General features: G+C 44.5%; 1 long non-coding RNA gene across 1 annotated transcript; it reads left to right on the forward strand.

Moving 5' to 3' along the window:
* The first annotated feature begins 1,565 nt into the window (after positions 1–1,565).
* LOC148139956 (uncharacterized) lies at positions 1,566–18,374 on the forward strand. Its single transcript, XR_015753248.1, has 3 exons — positions 1,566–1,673; positions 7,134–7,250; positions 17,542–18,374. It is a non-coding gene; the product is annotated as an uncharacterized LOC148139956 (long non-coding RNA).
* The last annotated feature ends 4,408 nt before the right edge of the window (positions 18,375–22,782 follow it).

Consider the following 22,782-nt stretch of genomic DNA (forward strand, 5'->3'; position numbering starts at 1 on the left):
CCGGTGTTGGATTAGGATGGACAAAATTAAAATTCACAGAACACCAGGTTATAGTCCAACAGGTTTATCTGGAAGCACTACTTTGCTGGTCCTTCATCAGGTGGTTGTGTGATTTTTAACTTTGTCCCTCACTCTTGTAACTGAGAAACAGCAACAAAAGCCACGAAGCAGTGCGCAAGCTCCAGCCAACAGTTGATATTGTGGACAATGAAGAAGGTTATATCAGAATACAGTGGGATATTGATCAGATGGGCCAATGGGCTGAGGAGTGGCAGATAGGATTTAATTTAGATAGATTAGGTTAGGATATCTGGTTGGCATCGACAGGTTGGACCGAAGAAGTGATTGATGTCAGCGGCGGACCAATGGAAAGGCAGGGGAGGAGCTGGAGGACCTGGCGGGGCAGTTGGTCCTCCGACCAATCAATGAATGAGGGCGGGACTAGACTATACCACGTGATCATACTCGCGGTGGGCGCAGGTGTTCGGAGTGTGTGTGTGAGGAGGGCTGTCGGTAAGGAAAGACATAAACAGCAGGAAGCGGGAGGGAAATGATGTTGGTATGGTCTGAGAGGTTTTACAATCATTTGGTACGCATCGGAAAATACAAATTTGAAACTTACAGTCCCGTTTTTGCAGCAAACGGGAATATGCCTCGTTGAGTAATCTGCCCGAGTGAGCGCCGCCATCTTTATTCGGGGCAATGATTCACTGTACACGTGCGCGGCCGCCAGCTTTGTTGGGGGCAAAGTTCAGAGGGATGTATGTGCAGTCTTCCCTGGTAAAAAGAGTCAGAGGGCAGGATTTACACAGAGCACATTCAAACCCAGAGAAATGTAGTTTTTTCTGGATTTGTTTCGTCATTCATTTAAATGATTTGGATGTGAACAGAGGCCGTATAGTTAGTACGTTTGCAGGTGACACCAAAATTGGAGGTATTGTGGACAATGAAGAAAGTTATCTCAGAGTACAGTGGGATATTGATCAGATGGACCAATGGGCTGAGGAGTGGCAGATAGGATTTAATTTAGATAGATTAGGTTAGGATATCTGGTTGGCATAGGTTGGACCGAAGAAGTCTGTTTCTGTGCTAGACATCTTTGACTGTGGGATCATAAAAGTGAACTCTGCTCTGGTTCACCTCTGCGTTCTCTGATATCCACTTGTTCATTATCTAGCTTCCTCAGTCTCTCATGGGTGTATTTTTGCTCTGTATAGTATTTTACTATTACTTTCACAGCTGTTTTGTAAATGAATTGAAAAATGTAGAGCTGGAAAAACACAGCAGGCCAGGCAGCATCCGAGGAGCAGGAGAATCAACATTTCGGGCATAAGCCCTTCTTCACGAATGTAAATGAATTGTCCACTGCTGCCCGGCTCCTGACCATATGCTGTTCCATTATCAGGTTATTTTTTCCACAATACCTTTGACAGTCAAGAATTCTTTTTTCCAATAAGCGAGTGCATTTTCCTTCAATTTCTGACAGTCAAATTCTGCACAATTTTCATTCCCTGTAATTCATATTGCACTCCCTGAAACATCAACTGTGTATTTCTCCTTCCACAGAAAGCAGTGATCAATACCAAAGCCTTATTGCCTGTGGAGAGGGTGATGTTTGACTTCCTCGTACTGCTGCAGTTTGTGTGGTGAAGGTTCTCCCACAACGTGGTTGGGTAAGAGACATTACAGAGTATTCACTCAGCGATATCCAAGAGTAGAAGATATCTGTACAAATAATCATGGTTTTAATTTCACAAAAATATTATTGAGAACTTTTGACATAAGGCTACAGATGGAGAATATTGTGTCCAGTGACCAAAACCATCGCCAAATAAGCAGTTTTTCAAGAATGCCTTAAAGGAAGAAAGTAGATCTTACAGGGTTAGAGTGGGGATTCCAGACCATGTTCCCTTGGAGTTTATAGAAACAGTCACACAGTTGAACTCAAAAATAAACACATCATTGAGAGTCTGAACTAAAATGAGTTATTGAGATATTGAAAAGGTGTGTGGTGCAGGGAGATAGGAATGCTTACAGCCAGGAATTAATTCAAAGGTGCGAAAGTAAATTGTTGTTGCTTATAAATCTTTTGATTGATCAGCAAGTTTTGGTACAAGTGAGCACTTCGGCAGTAGAGTTTTCAAAACTCTTGAGATTATCAGGAGGGTGAATGTGGGATGCTGGCCAGGAGTGGGTTTAGATAATGAAATCTAGAATTAACAAAAGGAATGAATGAGAGTTTCAGCAAATGAGCTGAGACTGTGGTGAGGTCACGTGATATCACTGAAGTCGAAATAGTGGTCTTGGAGGGGGTCTGGCCTGTCATCCTCCCCTCAGTCAGCTGTTTGTCAGTTTGTGAATCAAGTCTGTAACAAGCTCAGGAACTGAGTGGCCCTGGCAGAACCCAAACTGGGCATCGCTGAGCAGGTTATTGCTGAGCAGGTGTTTGACAGCACTGTTGATGACACCTTCCATTACTTCACTGCTGAGCGAGTGTGGACTGATAGAGGGGAATTGGTTGGGTTGGATCTGCCCTGTGTTTTTGTGTTGGAACATCCCTGAGCAATGTTCCACAAAGTCAGTAGGTGCCAGTGCTGGAGCAGTACCTGCCTTGGTGGGCAGCAGGTTCTGCAGCACAGCCAACAGTATTATTGCCAGAATATTGGCAGGGCCCATACATTTACACTGCTTATCCATTTCTTGATCTGATTTGAAATGAGTTTTCAACCAAATCGATTCATATCTGTGATGTCAGGGACCAATGGAGAAGGCTCATCCACTTGGCACTGCTGGCTGAAACTCGCTGCTAATGCTGTCCTCTTATCTGTTGCATGAATGTGTGAGACCCCTCCATCGGTAAGGGTGGGGATATCTGTGATACTTCCTCCAGTGAGTTGTTTAATTGTCCATCACTACTATTGACTAGGTGTGGCAGAACTGCAGAACTCAGATCTAATCTATTGGTTATGGGATCACTTAGTTCTATTTGGTGTTGCTTGTGCTGTTTGGCATGCAGGTTTGGTAGCTGCACCAGGTTGGCACCTCATTTTTAGGTATGCCTGGTACTGCTCCTGGCATGCCCTCCTGCATTCACCATTGAACCAGGGTTGATTCCCCTGGCTTGATGTTAATGGTTGAGTGGGGGATATCAGGCCATGAGATTTCAGATTGGGCTGGAGTACAGTTCTGCTGCTGTTGGCCCACAGTGAGGCGGAAGTTGCAGGGTCAAGAGGGCTGATTGTGTGGTTGTATTTGCTAGTGCATTGGTAGATGTAATGTGGTCCATCCAGTTTCATTCCTTTGTTGAGACTGTGCAGTGATTAATACAATGAGTGACTTGGTGGGCCACTGTCGGGTTCCTTTCCCTCAAGGCCATTGTCAATGGCAGAAAAACATCCCCCATGGTTCCATGGCAAACAGTAGATTCTTCATTCCAGTTATTTTTTTCTTGACTTCAGAGCCACCCTCAACCAATTTGGGATTCAAACCTGAACTTCAGTTATATATTTTAATATTCTTGATAAATGATAAATATGACAGGTTTGTTCACTTATTTTTAGAATCACTATCCCAGGTTGTGTTTATTGTTTTGGAAATAAATAAATGTCCATTATCCTGAATCCTCCATCCTCCCCTCCAACAACAAGAGTGAGGAGCACATGGAGTTTCTCTGTGAATAACATTGAGACAATCCGATCAGCTGCCTCTGCTTCTTCATTCCCTCTCCACTAACCCACCGAGCCAAACTGCCTCACAAGGGTGCTCCTCATTTTAGTCCTAAACTTGCATTTCCTAGAGTCTTTTGTCAAGCCTTATTAGAGGTAATCTTGAACATTTACCCTAGTGTAGCTAAGTCATGGACATTCCAAATCTCTGTCTCATCCTCCTGCTTGTCACCGCCCTCCCCCCCCCCCCCCCCCTTGCAATTCACAGACATTGTTCCATGAACTGTCTGTCTGTCTTTTCTCGTTATATCCTTCTCTCCTATTTTGCTAAAACCTAATATTTGACCTCACCATCATTGGAAAATCCTGCTCCATCTCCACTCTCCCTTTCCTTTCTGAATTCATTGTATTTGGTGTCCCTCCAGGATCTATCCTTGGTCCGTCCTGTTTCTCACCTACATACTGCCAGGAGGTAACGTCGCCCAAAAGCACTGTGTTAGGTTCCACACATACACTGACAATGTCCAGCTCTCCCTCCCCATCATCCGTCTCCATTACTCCACTATTACTCAGTTATCAAACTGCTTACCACGCTTCGATTAGCTGCAATTCACTCCAATGAAACACTGTAATTGTTAAACCCATTGCCGTCAGTTGCTATTCCAAATTCATTTCCCTTACTGCTGTGTCCCTCCCTCTCACTGGGAAGTGTCTGAGGCAGAATTACATTCTTCACAATATTGCTTTCATATCTGACCCCAAGGTGACCTTCTGATCAGACATCTACACAATCACAAACACCAGGAATTCCAATCTCTAAAACGTTGCTTGTCTCCTTCTCACCCCAGCTCCATTGCTACTGAAACCCTAACCTCTGTCGGTTTTGCCTTTAACTTGACAAATCTGAAACAGAACCCTTGATTCCGCGACTGACCCAGAATCTGGTTCAAGACTCACCCGTAATGGGACTCATCCTCTCCATATTTACCCTGTCAAACCTCGACAGAATCCTGTATGTTTCAAAGAGATCACCTCTCATTCTTCCAAAGTCCAGTGAGTAGATTCCCAACTTATTCAGCCTTTGCTTACAGGATAATCCCTTCAAAACAGGGATCATGCCAATGGATCTTCTCTGAAATGCTTCCAATAAACTGCTCTATTTCATTAACTAAAGTGACCAAATCTGTTCACGTTACTCCAGTTGTGGTCTCACTCGCCATTTGTTTAGTTGCCCTAAGGTATATACTCCAAACTCTTATATTGCAAACTCTTTGAAATAAGGGACAGCATTCCATTCCCTTTCCTGATTCCATGTTGTAACTGTCTGCTAGCTTTCTGTGTTTCCTGCTCATTTTCCCCCAGTCCCTTTGTGGTGCAGCTTTCTACATTTATTCCAAGTTATACTCTATTTGCCAACTTGTTGCCCATGTTTCCTGTGAATATCTCTCTGTAGACTGTTTATAATCCCTTTGGAACTTTGCTGTTATGCCTTTTCTAGGAGATTTCCCCCCTCATTATTCGAAACATGTACTGTGAGCACTGAGCAGTGGGAAGCATGCGCAGTTGCTATATTTCAGGGATACTCTGTTTCATGACTGGGAGGAGCTTGCTGCCCATTGGTCAGAATGGAGACATCTTGCCCATCAAGCTGCATGAGCCTTTCACACCCCAAGTCTTATTGAGGAGGCACAGCAGCAGAACAGAAGGAAAGAAAGGGAAGCAAATCCTGCTCTCCATATCTCATGAATCTTGGGACATTCTGTCCCATGTTCAGTCACATGAAGTCCAAGGTGGAAACTCATAGAAACCCACATAGATTTGCCCTTGTTGTGCCTGCTAACCTCCACCAGGGGTAATGTGTACAGTCATCCTAGGCCAGGAGGGGATTGTATGAGTTTCAAACTTGAACTGACAGTGACGGATTTTTTAAACTTGTATTACAGGCAGATATTCAGATGGTAATCTCAGTCATTGTAACGCCACACTCTGACAGAATTACTCCATTCATCAGGACCTGGATATTCATATTGTGTGAGAGTATTGTGTTCCAGATCAATACCATTTGCTGAATAAAAGTTCTCCTTTGAATCAAACCATCCTCTTAATAGATCTTCCCAAATCTTCAACATGTGTCCTGTAATTTTTGTATAATGAACTGATGGGTGTAAGGTTTAGTATTATAACGTGTAACTTTTGAAAACCGCTTTGTCACAGCTCCCCAAATTTCCTTTGCTACAAGGAGAACAATCTCAGTTTTTCCAAACTGCTGATTCCCCAATATCTGTTTGCTCTCTATAAGGTACACATCAGGGTTGTGGTGGAACATTCTCCACTTGCCTGCATCAGTGCACCCCGCCCCCAACAATATTAAAGAAAGTGAGCATCCTCCAGGATAAAGCACTGTACCTGAGTGGTTTCCCATCCACCACCTTCAGTATTCCCTCTCCCCACCCCGAGGCACAGTGGCATCACTGTGAAAGATCAAGTCAGCATTGTCCTACCCGACCATATGACTGCTCTCTCATTAGAGAGAGATATCTGGTAGTGGTTAACCCGAATATTACCACAGCGCAGGCAAGGGGAGAGGTTGAAAAGGAGAGTCCAGTAATTGTGGATGGTTTTCTTGATGTGTATTAGCAACACACATGTCACATGAGTAATTAATGTTAAAAATGCCCCACAAATTCTGCAACTAAAATCCGCCATTCCTTGAACCATCCTGGTTAATCTCCTGTGCCCCCTCTCAGGGACACTGCCATTCTTCACAATGTGGTCACGATCTATGGTTCGCACAGACCCAGCTGCTCTGAACCCTGTGGGTGATAGCATTATGCAACAGTTGCACTAAACCTCACTGTCTGGAAGAGAGTGAGAGACAGAAATCCCGATGGCATTTAAAATCTATTTAGGAACACACTTGCAAGGCCAAGGCTGACAGGTCTATGGGCTCTGTACTGGAAAATGAGATTAAAATAGTTAGCTGGGAGATTTCTTTACAGCATAAACCCAATGGACCACAAAACCATTTTCTGTCATGTAGACCACAGACGCGTAATATAGGAATATTTCAAGCCACAATAGAAACCAGGTCAGAGAAGGTGATATTAGAATAGATGATACGTGATTGATTAATGTTTTTTGGAGGAAAATGTGACAGAGGTTAAGCGGGACATTGTGGAGCTCTGGATTCAGGAATCTGAAATAAAAATGGGTTATCCTGAAGGCTGGAATTAAAGAAAGGCACATCACAGAGATTTGTGAGGGTGGACATGATAGGGTACTGAGACTGGAGGAGATTAGAGATTGGTGGATGTTGCAGAGATTGAGATGTTTTTGATGCAGAGATAGCGATAGTTCTGAGGCTAGAGAGGAATTATAGAGATAAGGATGAGTTGTTAGCTTTCCCAACACTACCTCTTTACTGATAAATGATTGTTTCTCTGTCCTCATCTGCCATTGCCTCCATAGGCCTGCGACAATGAGAGTACACAGACAGTATGTTCCTGTTAAGGCCAAGGCTGGGAGGCGTCGAGAATGCTGCGAAATTGAGGCTCTGGTCAAGAAAATGAAGAAAGGATATGGCAGGTACAGACCACTGTGTTTTTGTGAATCCCTAGAGGACAATAAGGGCAGTAGGAGTATACTCGCGGGAAAGCAGGAGGCAAAAAAGGGGACATGAGATAGCTTTGGGAAATAGGTTTAAGGAGAATCCAAAGAGATTCTACAAATACACTGAAGACAAAAGAATAACTAGGCAGAGAATAGCGACCCTCCAAGATCAACAAGACTGGCTATGGAACAGCAGGAGGTGAGGGAGATTCTGTATGTATTTCATGTCAGTTTTTACTGAAAGGGGATATGGAAGTTAGAGAAGTTGGAGAAATAAATAGTGATAACTTGGCAAGTGTAAATATTACAGAGGAGGAGGTACTGGATGTGTTAAAATGCATAAAGGTGGATAAATCCCTGGAATCTGATCAGGTGTATCCCAGAACTTTGTGGGTAATTAGGGAAGCTTTTGCTGGGCCCCTCACTGCGATATTTGTATCATCGATCGCCACAGGTGAGGTGCTGGAAGACTGGTGCCATTATTTGAGAAAGGTGGTAAGGAAAAACCAGGGAACTATAGACCGGTGAGCCTGAAGTCAGTGGCAGAGAAGTTGTTGGAAGGGATTCTCAGGAACAGGATTTACATGTCATTGGAAAAGCAAGAAATGATTAGGGAGAGTCAGCATGGCTTTGTGCATTGAAATCATTAACTTGGACTTGAGAAAGACACAAGGTTTCACATAACACACTGGTTAGCAGGTTCAACGCCATAGAATTCTAGCGGAACTAGCTGTTTGGATACGGAATTTGCTGGAAGGTCAAAGAGTCATAGATGGACAGCACAGAAACAGAGACCCGTCGGTCCAACCAGTATATGCTGATCAGATATCCCAATGCAATCTAGTCCCACCTGTCAGCACCCGGCCCATATCCTTCCTATTCATATACACATGAAGATGCCTTTTAAATGTTGCAATCGTAATGGCCTCCGCCACTTCCTCTGGCAGCTCATTCCATACACGTACCACCCTCTGTATGAAAACTTTGCCTCTCACGTTTCTTTAAAGTCTTTCCCCTCATACCGTAAACCTATGCCCTCTAGTGCTGGTATCCTCCACGCCAGGGAAAAGACTTTGTCTATTTATCCTATCCATACACCTCATGTTTTTATATACATAGATAAGATCACCTCTCAGCCTCCGACGCTGCAGGGAAAACAGCCCCAGTCTATTCAACCTCTATTCAACCCCCAGCCTAGCTCAAATCCTCCAACCCTGGCAACGTTCTTGTAAATCTTTTCTGAACCCTTTCAAGTTTCACAACATCCTTCCAATAGGAGGGAGACCAGATTTGTACGCAGCGTTCCAAAAGTGGCCTACCCAATGTCCTATACAGTTGCAACATGATCTCATAACTCCTGTACTCAATACTTTGTCCGATAAAGGAAAGCATACCAAATGCCGCCTTCACTATCCTATCTACCTGCACTCCAAGGTCTCGTTGTTCAGTATCACTCCTCAGAACCTTACCATTAAGTGTATAAGTCCTGCTAAGATTTGCTTTCCCAAAATGCCACTCCTCAGCCCATTCACCCATCTGATCAAGATCCCATTTTACTCTGAGGTAATCATTTTCACTGTCCACTACATCTCCAGTTTTGGTGTCATCTCACTAACTATACCTCCTATGTTCACATCCAAGTCATGATATAAATGAAAGGTCGTGGATCCAGCAGTGATCATTGTAACACTCCACTAGTCACACGCCTCCAGTCTGAAAAGCAACCCTCCATCACCACCCTCTGTCTTCTGCCTTTGAGCCAGTTCTGTACCCAAATGGTTAGTTCTCCCTGTATGCATGAGCTCTAACCCTGCTGAGCAGTCAGTGTCATAGTGAAGGGTGCTTTTTGGACTGGAAGCCTGTGATGAGCAATGTGCTGTCAGGCTGGGTGCTGTGACCACTGCTTTTTGCCATTTATGTAAATGATTTCTATGTGAATATAGGAGCTATGATGAGTAGGTTTACAATAGAGACCAAAATTGGAGGTGCAATGGACAGCAAAGTTACCTGAGAGTACAATGAGACTCCGATCAAATGGGCTGAGGAGTGGCAGATGAAGTTTAATTTAGATATATGTGAGGTTCTGCATTTTGGAAAAGCAAATTAGGGTGGGACTTATGCACTTAATGGGAATGTCCTGGGGAGTGTTGTTGAACAAAGACAACTTGGAGTGCAGTTTCATAGTTCCTTGAAAGTGGAATCGTAGATAGGCAGGGTAGTGGATAAAGTGTTTGGTGTACTTGCCTTTATTGGTCTGTTCATTGAGTACAGGAGTTGTGACGATATTTTGCGGCTGTACAGGACATTCATTCAGCCACTTCTGGAATTCTGCTTTCAGTCCTGGTCTCCCTGCTATTGGAATGATATTGTGAATCTTGAAAGGATTCAGAAAAGATGCTAAGATGTTGCCAGGGTTGAGGATTGAGCTATAGGGAGAGGCTGAATAGACTGAGGCTGTTTTCACTGGAGAATCGGATGCTGAGAGGTGACCATAGAGGTTGATAAAATCGTTAGGGGCATGGATAGGATAAACAGCCAGGGTCTTATTCCTATTTCGGTGAGTCCAAAACTAGAAAACACAGGCGTGAGGGAAAAGATTGAAAAGGATTATTAGGTGCAAAGTTTCAAGCTGAACGTGGTACGTGTATGGAATGAGCTGCCAGAGAAAGTGTGGAGGCTGGTACAGTTACAACATTTAAAAGGCATCTCATTGGATATGTGATTGGGAAAGGTTTAGAAGGCTATGGGCCAAGTGCTGGCATATGGGACGAGATTAATTTAGCATATCTGGTCGGCATGGACAAGTTGGACTGAAAGGTCTGTTTCTGTGCTGTACTTCTCTATGACTTTAATAAATTAAAATTAACGTAGGTTTCTCTTTTATGGAGAGTTAGCAGAAGGTCAGACAATGCTCCTTGGAGCTGAGAAGGTTAAGCAGTGATTTCGACCAGGAGTTGATTTGTTTCCAGGGTATTTCATTTACAGAGAGACAGAGTGAGAAATTTTTAACATCACAATTTTTAGTAAATATTTTCAGGTAACTGGCAAATAACGCAGAGGAAAAATGTGAAGATTATTTTACTCACTAAGTTCTAAGCATCTGGAACAGTTTGAAAGACAGCTGAATGCAGATTCAGTAGTTATTGTCAAAACAAATTTGAAATTTAACTTTTTTTAAGTAAGGATTTGGGGGGCTATGTACAAATGGGAGGTGAGTTGGGATAGACATGTACCATCTCCAGAGGGAGAGAGTACAGCCCCAATGGGCTGAATAACCCCCAGCCCCTGTGCTCTGTGATACTGACCAATTCACTGTGAATGATGAAGCTCATCACAGGGCAGAGCCGTAGAGATGTACAGCATGAAAATAATCCCTTTGGTTAAACTGGTCCATGCTGACCAGATATCCCAACCTAATCTAGACCCATTTGCCAACACTTGGCACATATCACTCTACACCCTTCCTATTCATATATCCATCCAGATGCCAAATGGTATAATTGTACCAACATCCTTCACTTCCTAACAGAAGATTCCATACACGCACCAACCTCAGTGGGAAAAGAAATGCCCCTCAAATCCATTTTAAATTCTTCCCCTCTCATCTTAAATCTATGCCCTCTCATTCTGGACTCCCCCACCCCAGGGAAACGACCTTGTCTATTTATCCTACCCATGCCCCACATGATTTTATAAACCTCTGAGGTCACCCCTCAGCCTTTGATGCACCTGGGAGGATCCCACCACTCAGGTCACAATGGGGCCTGGCTGATTGACACAGCTTCGGACCAATAGGAGAGTTGGCGTGGTCCTCCAGCCAATGGAAGTGAATGAGGGGTGGGTCCAGCAGGCCAACACATGACCATCAGCTTTGCAGGCGCAGTGTCACTGTGAGGGGGGACTGAATGTGAAGGAGTGGGAGAGACAGCAGATATTGGGAGAGAGATGGAGTTAGTGTGGACTGGGAAGGTTGATAAACACTAATTCAGGTCTAGCAGACTGAAAGATACTCTGAGTAAATTAGAACCAAAAGAACTGCGGATGCTGTAAATCACACACAACAACCAGAAGGTACTAGAAAAGCTCAGCTGATCTGGCAGCATCTGTGAAGAGAAATCGGTTCGCATTTTCGATCCAGCGACGCTTCCTCAGGAACTGATGTTACTGAGAAAGAAATGTCGGTTTTTATGCAGAAGGTAGGGGTTAAGGAGTAAATGATAGATGGTGATAGAGTCCAAAGAGAGAGATAAGATCAGTTGGACAAAGGAGTGGATAACGATCTGACTCGGGGAGGGTGAATATCTGTATATGGGGACTGTTAGTGGCTAACCATAGGTAATGTGTAATGGAAGGCTACGTAATCTCTGAAAGTTGCCACCCAGGTAAATAGTGCGGTGAGGAAGGCATATGGCGTACTGGCTTTTATTGGTAGAGGAATTGAGTTCCGGAGTCCTGAGGTCATGATGCAGTTGTATAAGACTCTGGTACGGCCGCATCTGGAATATTGTGTGCAGTTTTGGTCGCCATACTATAGGAAGGATGTGGAGGCATTGGAACGGGTGCAGAGGAGGTTTACCAGGATGTTGCCTGGTATGAAAGGAAAATCGTATGAGGAAAGACTGAGGCACTTGGGGCTGTTTTCACTAGAGAAAAGAAGGTTTAGGGGTGACTTGATTGAGGTGTACAAGATGATTAGGGGGTTAGATAGGGTCGACAGTATGAACCTTTTCCCGCGTATTGAGTCGGGTATTACAAGGGGGCATAGCTTTAAATTAAGGGGGGGTAGATATAGGACTGATGTTAGGGGTAGGTTCTTCACTCAGCGAGTCGTTAGTTCATGGAATGCCCTGCCAGTAACAGTGGTGGACTCTCCCTCTTTATGGGCATTTAAGAGGGCATTGGATAGGTATATGGAGGATAGTGGGTTAGTGTAGTTTAGGTGGGCTTGGATCGGCGCAACATCGAGGGCCCAAGGGCCTGTACTGCGCTGTATTCTTCTATGTTCTATGTTCTATGTAATAACAAGGCCTGGTATGTGGGGTAGGAGGCAAAGACACTAGGACGTGAGAGAATTCAGGACCTAAAGTTATTGAATTTGATGTTGAAGCCAGAAGGTTGCAGGGTCCCCGAGTGGGAGATGAGGTGTTGTTCTTCCAGCTTGTGTTAAAGTGTGGCGCAGGAAAAGCGCAACAGGTCAGGCAGCATCCAAGGAGCAGGGCAATTGACGTATTGGGCATGTTAGCACTTCATCATAAATGTGGGTGGTGGAATACGGCTGAGAGATAAATAGGGAGGGGTGTTTGGGGTTGGGGGAAGGGAGCTAGGGAGGCAATAGGTGGTTGTGGATGGAGGGTAGTGGTGAGAGAGTGGAATGGACAATTGGAAAGGAAGTGGACAGATGGGACTGTTTAAGAGGGTTGTGCCGAGTTGGAGGGTTGAATCTGAGATAAGTTGGGGGAGGGGAGATGAGGAAACCTTGATGCCGTGTGGTTGAAAGTTCCCAAGGTGTTCTTCCTCCAGGTGTCGGGTGGCTCGGATTTGGGGGTGGAGGACTTGCATGTCTTTGGCAGCGGGGGTGGGGGGTGGGGGGTAGCTGAAGTGGTCAGCCACAGGGCGGTGGGGTTCGTTGGTGCATGTGTCCCAGAAATGTTCCCTGAAATATTTCACAATTTGGCGTCCTGAAAGCAAAGGACACAATAGGTGAGGTGTTTGGGTGGGCAGGGAAATCTATGCTGGATGTGGGAGGATCCTGTGGTACCTTGGATGGAGGTGAGGGGAAGGTGTGGGCACAGGTTTTCAACCTCTTGCAGTGGCAAGCGAAGGTACCTGGAGTGGAGGATGGGTTGGTGGGGACTGTGGATCGAACGTGGAAGTCACAGAGGGTATGGTCTCTGTGGAATGCTGAAAGGGGTGGGGAGGGAATAGCAGAGGTGTGATCATCTAAACACTTCTTCAAGGCTACAATGTTTCCTGCATCTGTCACCATTTCCGATGCTGCCAGGCCTGCTGAGGAGCTCCAGCACTTTCTGTTTTCTTTGTTGTAGAGTACTGAAAGGGGGGATTTGTAGTTGAGAAATTCAAATTGAACCTCATGTTACTGGATCCGTGCCTATCTCAATATCATTGCACACCTTTCCATCCAGATGAAAAGGCCATTCTGTCCGTGGACGAATATTTCAAATGTCAGTGTGTCTGGAAAAATGTACTGAGACAGCGAAGTCCATGTTAGCGTGGGGACTGTGGGGAGAGATTTCATTGGTTTTTGAAAGTCTAAAAAATCATGGCACATTTCCCAGGAACAGTTAAGCCCCAGATTGGTTTTGTATGAGGCAATTTACCATGAAACCAGAAAGACAAAAGGATTCGTGCATCGTGGAAAAAGCTATGAAAATGGGATTGTTGTAATGGAGTGAATTATCGATCATGGATTGTAATCCATTGGCGTTGTCACGTCAGTTCCAGTGCCGTGGGGAAACACTGGAAATGTGATGAGTGCAGTATAGGTTTGACTTATTAAACTGGAAAGGTGCAGAAGAAATTTACAAGGATAATGCCAGGTCTCAGGGGTCTGAGTTACAGGGAGAGGTTGGACAAGCGAGGACCTTTTTGTTTAGAGCAAAGGAAACCGAGGGGGAATATTTTACAGAGGCATGGGTAAGGTGAATGCACTCAGTCTTTTTCTAAGGGAACTAAGGACTGGAGGGCATCAGTTTATGATTAGAGGAGAAAGAATAAAAGGGAAGCTGAGGGGCAACTGTTTTACACAGAGGGTGGTATGTGTATGGAATGAGCTGCCAGTGAAAGTGGTTGAGGTGCGTACATTAACAACATGTAAAAGGCATTTGGACAAATACATGGATAGCAAAGGGTCAGAAGCAGATGGACCAAGTGCAGGGAAATGGGGTTAGTGTGGATGGGCATTCTGATCAGCATGGGCCAGTTTGGGCCAAAGCGCCTGTCTCTGCTGTAGGATTCGACAACTCTAAGTATATTTGCGATTTCTCCCACTAAGTCTGTTGGTATCCTGGGACGTATTCCATCACGGCAATGAGACTTGTGTACATTTAGTTCCATTAACTTGCCCAGCTCTAACACTTTCGTGATAATGATTGTTTCTTGGTCCTCACCTTCCTCAGTTTCCTTATCAATTACTGGCATGTTCTTCGTATCCTCCACTGTGAAGACTGACTGCTGTGTAATCATATTCTTCAACCCTGCTGGAGAGGCATAACTAGGCACAGAACTCTGAGAGGTCTTCTTTGAGTCTTTATTGATGAGACATGGCAGTTACCTGGATAGTGTACATGCAAAACGCCTTCAGGCAGCATCGGGTAACTCCCTGCCTGTCTGGTGTATGCTCCCATTCTTCTACCTTTTGTGCTTTGTGACTTTGAATACAGACTGTCTCTCAATATTATCTCCATGGCAACGGCAGTTCAAAAGTCTAGTTCAGTTCAGCACTTTGTGGTTAAACCACACACTCCTCCCCCCACGCCCCCGTGGATCCCTCAAGTATCTGATAGACTCTTCAGTTTCAGGGGGGCTTTCTATCGGGATTCTGATGTGGAGGAGCCGGGGTTGGGGTGGGGTGGACAAAATTAAAAACAACACATCACCAGGTTATAGACCAACAGATTTATTTGGCAATACAAGCTTTTGGGGTGTGCTGTGATTTTTAACTTGATCAGGATTGTCCCTATGGTAACAGTTAAGTGCTTCAACAATTACAGAGGCCATATGTTCCCCAAACAATAGGTTTCCCTCTAGCAGGGTAAACTGCTATTCTGTTCCTGGGGATAGCTACTCATCACGTTTTATCCCCAATTCCATCATGCTTTCTGTTGATCTTTGAAGTTTTTCCAATCTCCGAATTTCTCCTTGGTCTTTGCCAATTTGTATGCCTTCTATTTCAATTTGATAGACTACTTTATTTCCTTAGCCACCCATGGCATTTTGCTCCTTTTCCTACAGTCCTTCCTTTTCACTGATGTATACTTTTGCTGAGAAATTTGAAAAATTGCTTTGATATTTCTCCACTGTCTGTCAACTGTCCCACAGTAAAGTCTTTGCTTCCAGTCTGTATTAGCCAACTCCTGCCTCATCCTATTGTAGTCTCCTTTGTTTAAGCATAGTATGTTGGGATTGGATTTAATCTTCCCGCTTTCCATCTGTGTTCTAAATTCAACCAGACTTATCACAAGTCTTTTTATCAGATTGGATGGGAGGCAATGTTTCCTGGGTGTTTTGGGCTTCATTGTCAGAGATCTTGGCTTTGTAATAAAATTTAGATTAGATTAGATTATTTACAGTGTGGAAACAGGCCCTTCGGCCCAACAAGTCCACACTGGCCCGCCGAAGCGTAACCCACCCATTCCCGTACATTTACCCCTTTACCTAACAATACGGGCAATTTAGCATGGCCAATTCACCTGACGTGCACATCTTTGGACTGTGGGAGGAAACCGGAGCAAACCCACGCAGACACGGGGAGAACGTGCAAACTCCAGTCAGTCGCCTCAGTCGGGAATTGAACCCGGGTCTCTGGCGCTGTGAGGCAGCAGTGCTAACCACTGTGCCACCCACATCTATAAGATAGATATTCACAACAGAGTATTCTGGACACTGTGAATGTCCTACACATTCTAAAACCATAAATCACTGTCTCCCCTCAGTTTAAAAAAGCAAAATCATTATCTCCTGCACGCTTCCTCACTATCTGAGTTTGGGACGCTAATCCACCTGACTATCCTGCATTTTCCAGAAATCTCCTTTGGTGAAGTTGGTGATTTTTGGATTAAGCTTTCCAGTTATTACCGTAAGAAGATAAGCACTGGGCGCAGGAGAGGCAATGCAGCCCTTCGAACCAGATCCACCATTTAATACCATGATGACTCAGCTCACCTCGGTCTCAGCTGGATTTTCCCACCTGCTGTCTCTCACCCTTCAACTCATTGCAAATTAAACATCTGTATCTCTTCATTAAATTTGCTCATTGTCCTGGCATCCACTGCATTTTGAGTAGGAAATTCCACAGATTCAGAACACATTGAGATAGATACATTCTTCTTCATGAGAATAGAATAAAGTCTCTATAGTGCAAAAACAGGGTATTCATCCATCGATTCCGCACCAACCCTAAAATGAGCATCCCATTCAGACCCTCCCATTCCCTGTAACCCTGCGTTTCCTGTTGCTAATTACCTAACTGGCTCATGCATGGACCCTGTGGGCAATTTGGCATAACCAAGACACCTAACCTGCACATCTTTGGACTGTGGGAGGAAACTGGAGCACCGAACAAAACCATGCAGACATGGGGAGAATGTGTAAACTCCACACAGTTGCCTAACGCTGGAATCAAACCTTGGTCCCTGACGCTGTGAGGCAGCAGTGCTAGCCACTGAGCAACCTCTGCTTAAAATCTGCTGACCATTATTAACCTCCCCACCCTGAAATTGGCTGAATGTATATTCCTTACATCAGAAATCGGGGTGTCTAAGCGGATGTCTCAGTAAATCCCAGTGACAGCCCACATGTCCTGTGTGTCTGAATAGATATCCTATACACAATACCCTCCAGCCCACACTTTCTTTCATTTTCCAGGGACAGGTCTCCAGGGGCTTCATGGGGACTACAACTCCCACAATCCCTGAGGCAGGAACCACACGTGTGTGGGGAAACCCAGCACTGTACATGTACAGAATGTGGGAGGGTTTTGGAGCATGTTCTTTGGGGTAACTAGCGGAAAGCATTTCACACTGTGATTGGCTGGAGAAGGGACGCATCTGCTTGTAGTATTGATCTGTTGGGGGGGTCAAAGTGTCACTATGCCCAGATGGGACCAAGTTCCATTCGCAACTTGTCATAACACTGGGAATTGACTAATGGGAAACAAGGAAGGATCTGACCCATTCTCCCAGACTGAAGGTTCCTCTTCTGTCCAGGATCTGCCACCTCCCTCTCTGTTTCCTTTTGTCTCATTCTGCTGTTACATTATTGACTTGCAGCAACTGAAGGGAAAGGAAGTGAACCCAGAAAGGGTGCAGAGTCGAACCAGGAACGGGAAGTGGTGGTATGGATCTGTTTATCAGGCACTCCCGTGAGAATGGGGAAGATGTACATTAGGGGGTAGCAGAGTCAGAATGGTGGGAGAGTGTAGGTGGGCTGCAGGGTTACAGTTTTGGGGGAAGAAAGGGGAAAAAGATATTCCAGAGAAACGAGAATTGTCTGTTCTGAATTTCTAACCTGTACATATTCCTTTATACAGGGTGCCAGATGGTGAAGATTTGCAGACTGAAATCTCAACATCATGTGCAGATTGTGATAAAGTTAACCAGAATTTGAAGAACCAAAGATAGAGAATCACTCGGCCAAAATCCTGCAACACTCTCCTCACGGCATTGTCGGTTTATCTGCGCCAAATGGACTGTGAATGGTACAAGACAGCAGCTCACTACCATCTTCTCAAGGGTAATGAGAGATGGGGAATAAATGCTGGCTGAGCCAGTGATGCCCATATCCTGGAAACGGTTTCGATCTCGAGTTGCTGAAATCCAGTTGATGTTACTGCAGGATGAAGAGCGACGCTAAGTGCATCCTCCAGGAGGCAGCACCATCACATTACCCCTGCCTACACCCACACAGTAACACAACAACGCCACTGGAACAAAAGGCAGTGAAACCAAAGCAGGACTTAGATATAGTTCTTTGAGACAAAGTCATGAAAGGGGATTGGAACACAGCAGGAACAGGAGACTGAGCTGGATGGTCAGCTGTTACCCTTTGAATGGTGGAGCAGGATTGAAAGGCCGAATGGTCTCCTCCTCCTGCTATCTCCCAGGTATGTATATCGCCATGGAGCCCGGGTAGGAAGAAGTGGGCAGGGATTCTCCAGGAGATTGCACCTCTACATCAGTTTTCAGTGAGGGATGGTTTGATGGATTTTATTTAACATTTGTCTTTAACACAAGGTTTGTGAATTTGGTTTTAAAGTATTGTAGCTATTTATTCCACAATAAATAAAACTAAAAGAAAAGAAATGAAACTATCTGAATATAACAGTTTTTTAAAAATTCAAACGCCCTGTAAAACAAAATCCTGTCTATTCCCAGACACCATCACTTTCCAGTTACTCAACCTCCAGGGAAATATTCCCTCCCTGTCTGAACCTTTGGTTTGGTTTAACTGCTTTTCAGTTCTCCTTCTGTGACCTGTGAAGTGTACTTTTTCCCCCCATTTCTCCTATCCAGAAGTGTTATCTCAAACAGCTGAGCAACCTTCCCACGTTCATCATTACGCCATTTTGGGTTTTGTTAATATATAATCACTACCAGTAAATCACCCATGTAACCAATTGAATATTTACAAACAAAGTCCATTACGGGCAGAGCAAATCATTACAAAAGACAGAGTGGGAAGGGACCAAATCAAAGTAGAGTTGGTGTGAGGGGGCAGCAGTGGAGATAAAGCACTCTATCCCCTGCGATGCCCACCTCTATCTAAAGGCATCGAGAGCATTGATACATACCACATGCTCATCCTCCAAGGAAACCCTGCTTTATCCTCAATCATAGAATAGCCTTTATCCTCAATCATAGAATAGAATCCCAACAGTGTGGCATGAGAGAATTGGCCCATCAAACCCCACCAACCATCCAAAGAGCATCCCATCTGGAGCACTCCATCCCTGTAACACTGCATTTCCCATGGCTGATCCACCGAGTCTGCACAATCCTGGACACTGTGGACAATTTCGCACAAATGACCCACCTAACCCACAAATATTTGAACTGTGGGAGGAAACCAGAGCACCTGGAGGGGGCCCACACAATCATAGGGGAATGTGCAAACTCCACACTGGCTGTTGACCAAGGCTGGACTCCAATTTAAATCAAAACAGATGATCCCTGTGCATTGTCACATTGCTGTTTATTGGAGACTTATTGCCCAGAGAGCCATCCTGAGATTCAGAAAGAGACAATATAAATTCAGTCAACTCCAGCCGAGTTAATGTGATTAACAACAACATCAATACTCCAACAGTGTCATCAGACCTCGTACCTACTCTATCATTTACGATTTTTAACCCATGGGAAGTTTGTTACCAGCTTCGATGACAGCCATAATGCTCTGACCACTTTGAGCCAGTGCAAGTCAGTTCTAATAGTTATCAATAGATTGAATTTAAACAGGATGCCCCACAAAAGGAGGTGCTCTGACACTCAATGCCCGTAAGTCAAGGTCATTTCCCTAAAGCCACTCACGTCTGGCAATACCATTGAAGATATTTTATACAGTAACCTTTCAGTCTCAATTGTCAGTTCCAGTCCATGAAGCAGCCAGTAACATGCACCAGTCAATTGAGTACTAACAGCAGCATTGCCCCGGCAGGAAAGATTGAGGAGCTTGAAGCTGTCTTCTCTGGAGTATTTAAACATGAAACACTTCAAATGAACAAAAATCTTCAAGAGCTCGAGAGGATAGATACAGGAAGGATGTGCTCCCTGGCTGGTGTGCCTGGAATAAAAGAAGCACTAACTACGGTATCGTTACCCAGCATTCCCTTTAGCTGCATAAATGTTTAAGGTTTATTTGCTGCTCTAATTCCACTCTCTTGATCACTCCCATTTTTAACTGCTGTAAAGTTGATGACTATGCAAATGTATAAAATTTAATTTAATCCATCCCAAAACCCCTCTGTACCTGTGTCTCACTTGTGTTCACTGAGACACTCATTCAATCTGACCTCTTTACAAACCCTGCCCTGATATTTCCTTAGATGGCTCAGAATGAAATATTCACTGAATTGTTACTGTCCAAAGAGAGGCTGATTGGCTCATCAGCTCTCCAAAGGATCACCTCACCGAATGCCAATCTTCTCCCTTTACCCCATAAACCTTCCCAGTCGTCCTCTTCCAATAACACCGGCGAGTTCACAACGATCCACAGAGATTGGATTTGTTTTGTTTGTTCATGGGATCATGGCATCACTTGCTGGGGCAGGATTTGTCATCCATTCTAACTGCCCAAGAGATCGTTCAGAGTCAACCACATGATTCAGGGTCTGGATTCACACGGAAGCTGGACCAGGTGAGAATTAACACAGTTTCCCAGACCCAATGACATGAAGAGTTGATTTCTGGCCTATTATCTTATTTCTGAAATGATGATGAATAATTTTTGCAGTAGTTGAATAATAATAATAATATTGTACAATAATAGTTGAATTAAAAGTGAAAGACAAAAGTGTGTTTTATTCTCATTGAGCACGTCCTCCTATTTTCTCAATTATTGACCGTCTCATTCCCATCGCACCAGAACCAGTTCCAGAGAGTGTTACAGAAAAGGCAGAATGGTCAGCTGCAGCTGGTCACCTGACCGGTCACTGGACCCAAAGGTTCACTCTCCACAGATGCTGCCAGATCTGCTGACTTTTTCCAGCAATTTCTGTTTTTGTTCCTGATTTCCCACATTTTCAGATGTTTAAGTTTTTGAATATTGATCTTGTCTGTTGCAGAGGAGTTTATTGATGAGTTTGGAGAGTTTTGAAAATTGCAAGTTAGGCCACAAATCAGCCATGATCTATTGAATGGCAGAGCAGGGTTGAAGGGCTGAATGGTCTCTTCCTGTTGCAATGAAAGTTGTCCATCTGCAGTTTGTGGTAACATTTCCCCTCAATGCTCACTTCACATCCATGTCTAACACACTGTTACTGACTGAACAAACCTCCTGTGTTTGAACTAAACCTGCTCATGTTCAGTGGCTCCCTCTCCTGCCACCCGGATTTAACTCTCATCATGGAATGCTGTCTCATGTTACTGCAGGAATGCCCACAAGAACTAATCCTGGAGTCTGTATCCCCTGGGATTCAAAATCCCCATTTATTTCCTTCTTCCTCTTTCATTCTGGCTATTGAACTCTCGGTTTCAATCCAATCTCCTGTCAGGCTCTTCAACATGCCCATGTGGGTGGACTAGAGGCAGCTGGGATTTCATGAAGGGCAGTGGGGATTAGGCGGAAGCATGAGGAGTGGTGACAGCAAAGACAGTTCTCATTGTAACAGCAGAGTTTCTCCATGACCCAGTGAGTGGTGAGGCACCTGAGTTTGTGGGAGGAGGCAGCTTCAATCAGGGGTTTGGGAAAACACTCAGACATTGACCTGTCCATCCGATTGTTAACAGAGAGACAGAAATAAATATGCACATTTAGATAGCACCTTTGATGTCCTGGGGCAATGAAACATGCTTCCAACCCAATTATTTCAACCTGAACTCTCTAAAAACCCGACATAAAGCTTCCTGCTTGTACCAGGTTGTGTCTCAGCTTCCTCTTGAGAAAAGAGGTTTAAGCTGTTTAGCCATTCCTGCTGATTGTAACCTCTGTGTCCTTGTAAGATGTATGACCGAAGCTTTATTTTCCCGTTCCCTGTGAGCGACATCAGCAGCAGAAACAGGTCCTGACCTGCCCGGGTTTCGGTTGGAGTATTCGTATTTACAAATTCATTCTCACCCTCAAATACAGTGTGAAATTGTTATAAAACAGAAGGAAAGGAGTGAGTGAGCACCCACAGAAACACCAAAGCAGCATATGTACCTGAGCTGAATGACCATGGCATGAGGAAAACGTGACGACAATCACAACTAGTTAGAATCACAGAATCCCATAGGTGCAGAAGGAGGCTATTTGGCCCTTCGAGTCTGCAATAACCTGCTCTCCCACCCTACCCCCATAACCCCACATTTATCATGGCTAACCCAACCCGCCGAACCTGCACACTACAGGCCATATTAACATGGTCAATCCAATGAAACTGCACATCTGTGGGCAGGTCACAGATTACACCCAAATGCTCAGAATTGTGGATGAAGGCACACAAATACGTGACTCTGACACAAATGCTCTGCTTTTCAAAATAAAATCTGGGGGAAACTGCAGCAAGAAAGATTTCCAATTATTTCTGGAGGAAGAGAATTCAAAATTCGTGCCACTGACCCAGGGGGCGCAGTGAAGTCACAGAGGCTTGGGAACCATCAGAAATGTAACAGGATGTGAGCAAGGTGGGGGTGAGGCAAGGACAAAAAGACAGTCTGTCACACGGGGGAAGGCAGGAGAGATTAAATAGCAGAAATGGTAGTCCCTCAAGGCCACAGGGAATGGATTTAGGGCTGGGAAAGAAACCAGGAAACAAGGTGAGCAGCTATCAAAGAAATACATTGGAAAAATAGATTATAACAACATAGAGGGCAGAGTACACAGTCTGAAATAGTTGCTCTCATCGGTGAGTACAGGACATTGTAATGACTTGGTAGTTATATTACAAGCAACATATACAGGGTGGGCCAAGTGACCTCGACCTGCGCTGTAAGTCTCTGATTTTTTTTTCTGATATTTGGAGTTCAAGTCTGATGATGTTAATAAATTTTCAAATTAGACTGGAGTTTAATATTCTGGAGAAATGTCAAATAAATCACAATGATCCCATTCTGCAGACCTTAGTCCATAACCCTGC

This window comes from Chiloscyllium plagiosum, unplaced genomic scaffold (assembly GCF_037043375.1).
Source record: "Chiloscyllium plagiosum isolate Xiang-an unplaced genomic scaffold, Cpla_swu_hap1 HiC_scaffold_36, whole genome shotgun sequence".
In the NCBI taxonomy this organism is placed as follows: Eukaryota; Metazoa; Chordata; class Chondrichthyes; order Orectolobiformes; family Hemiscylliidae; genus Chiloscyllium; species Chiloscyllium plagiosum.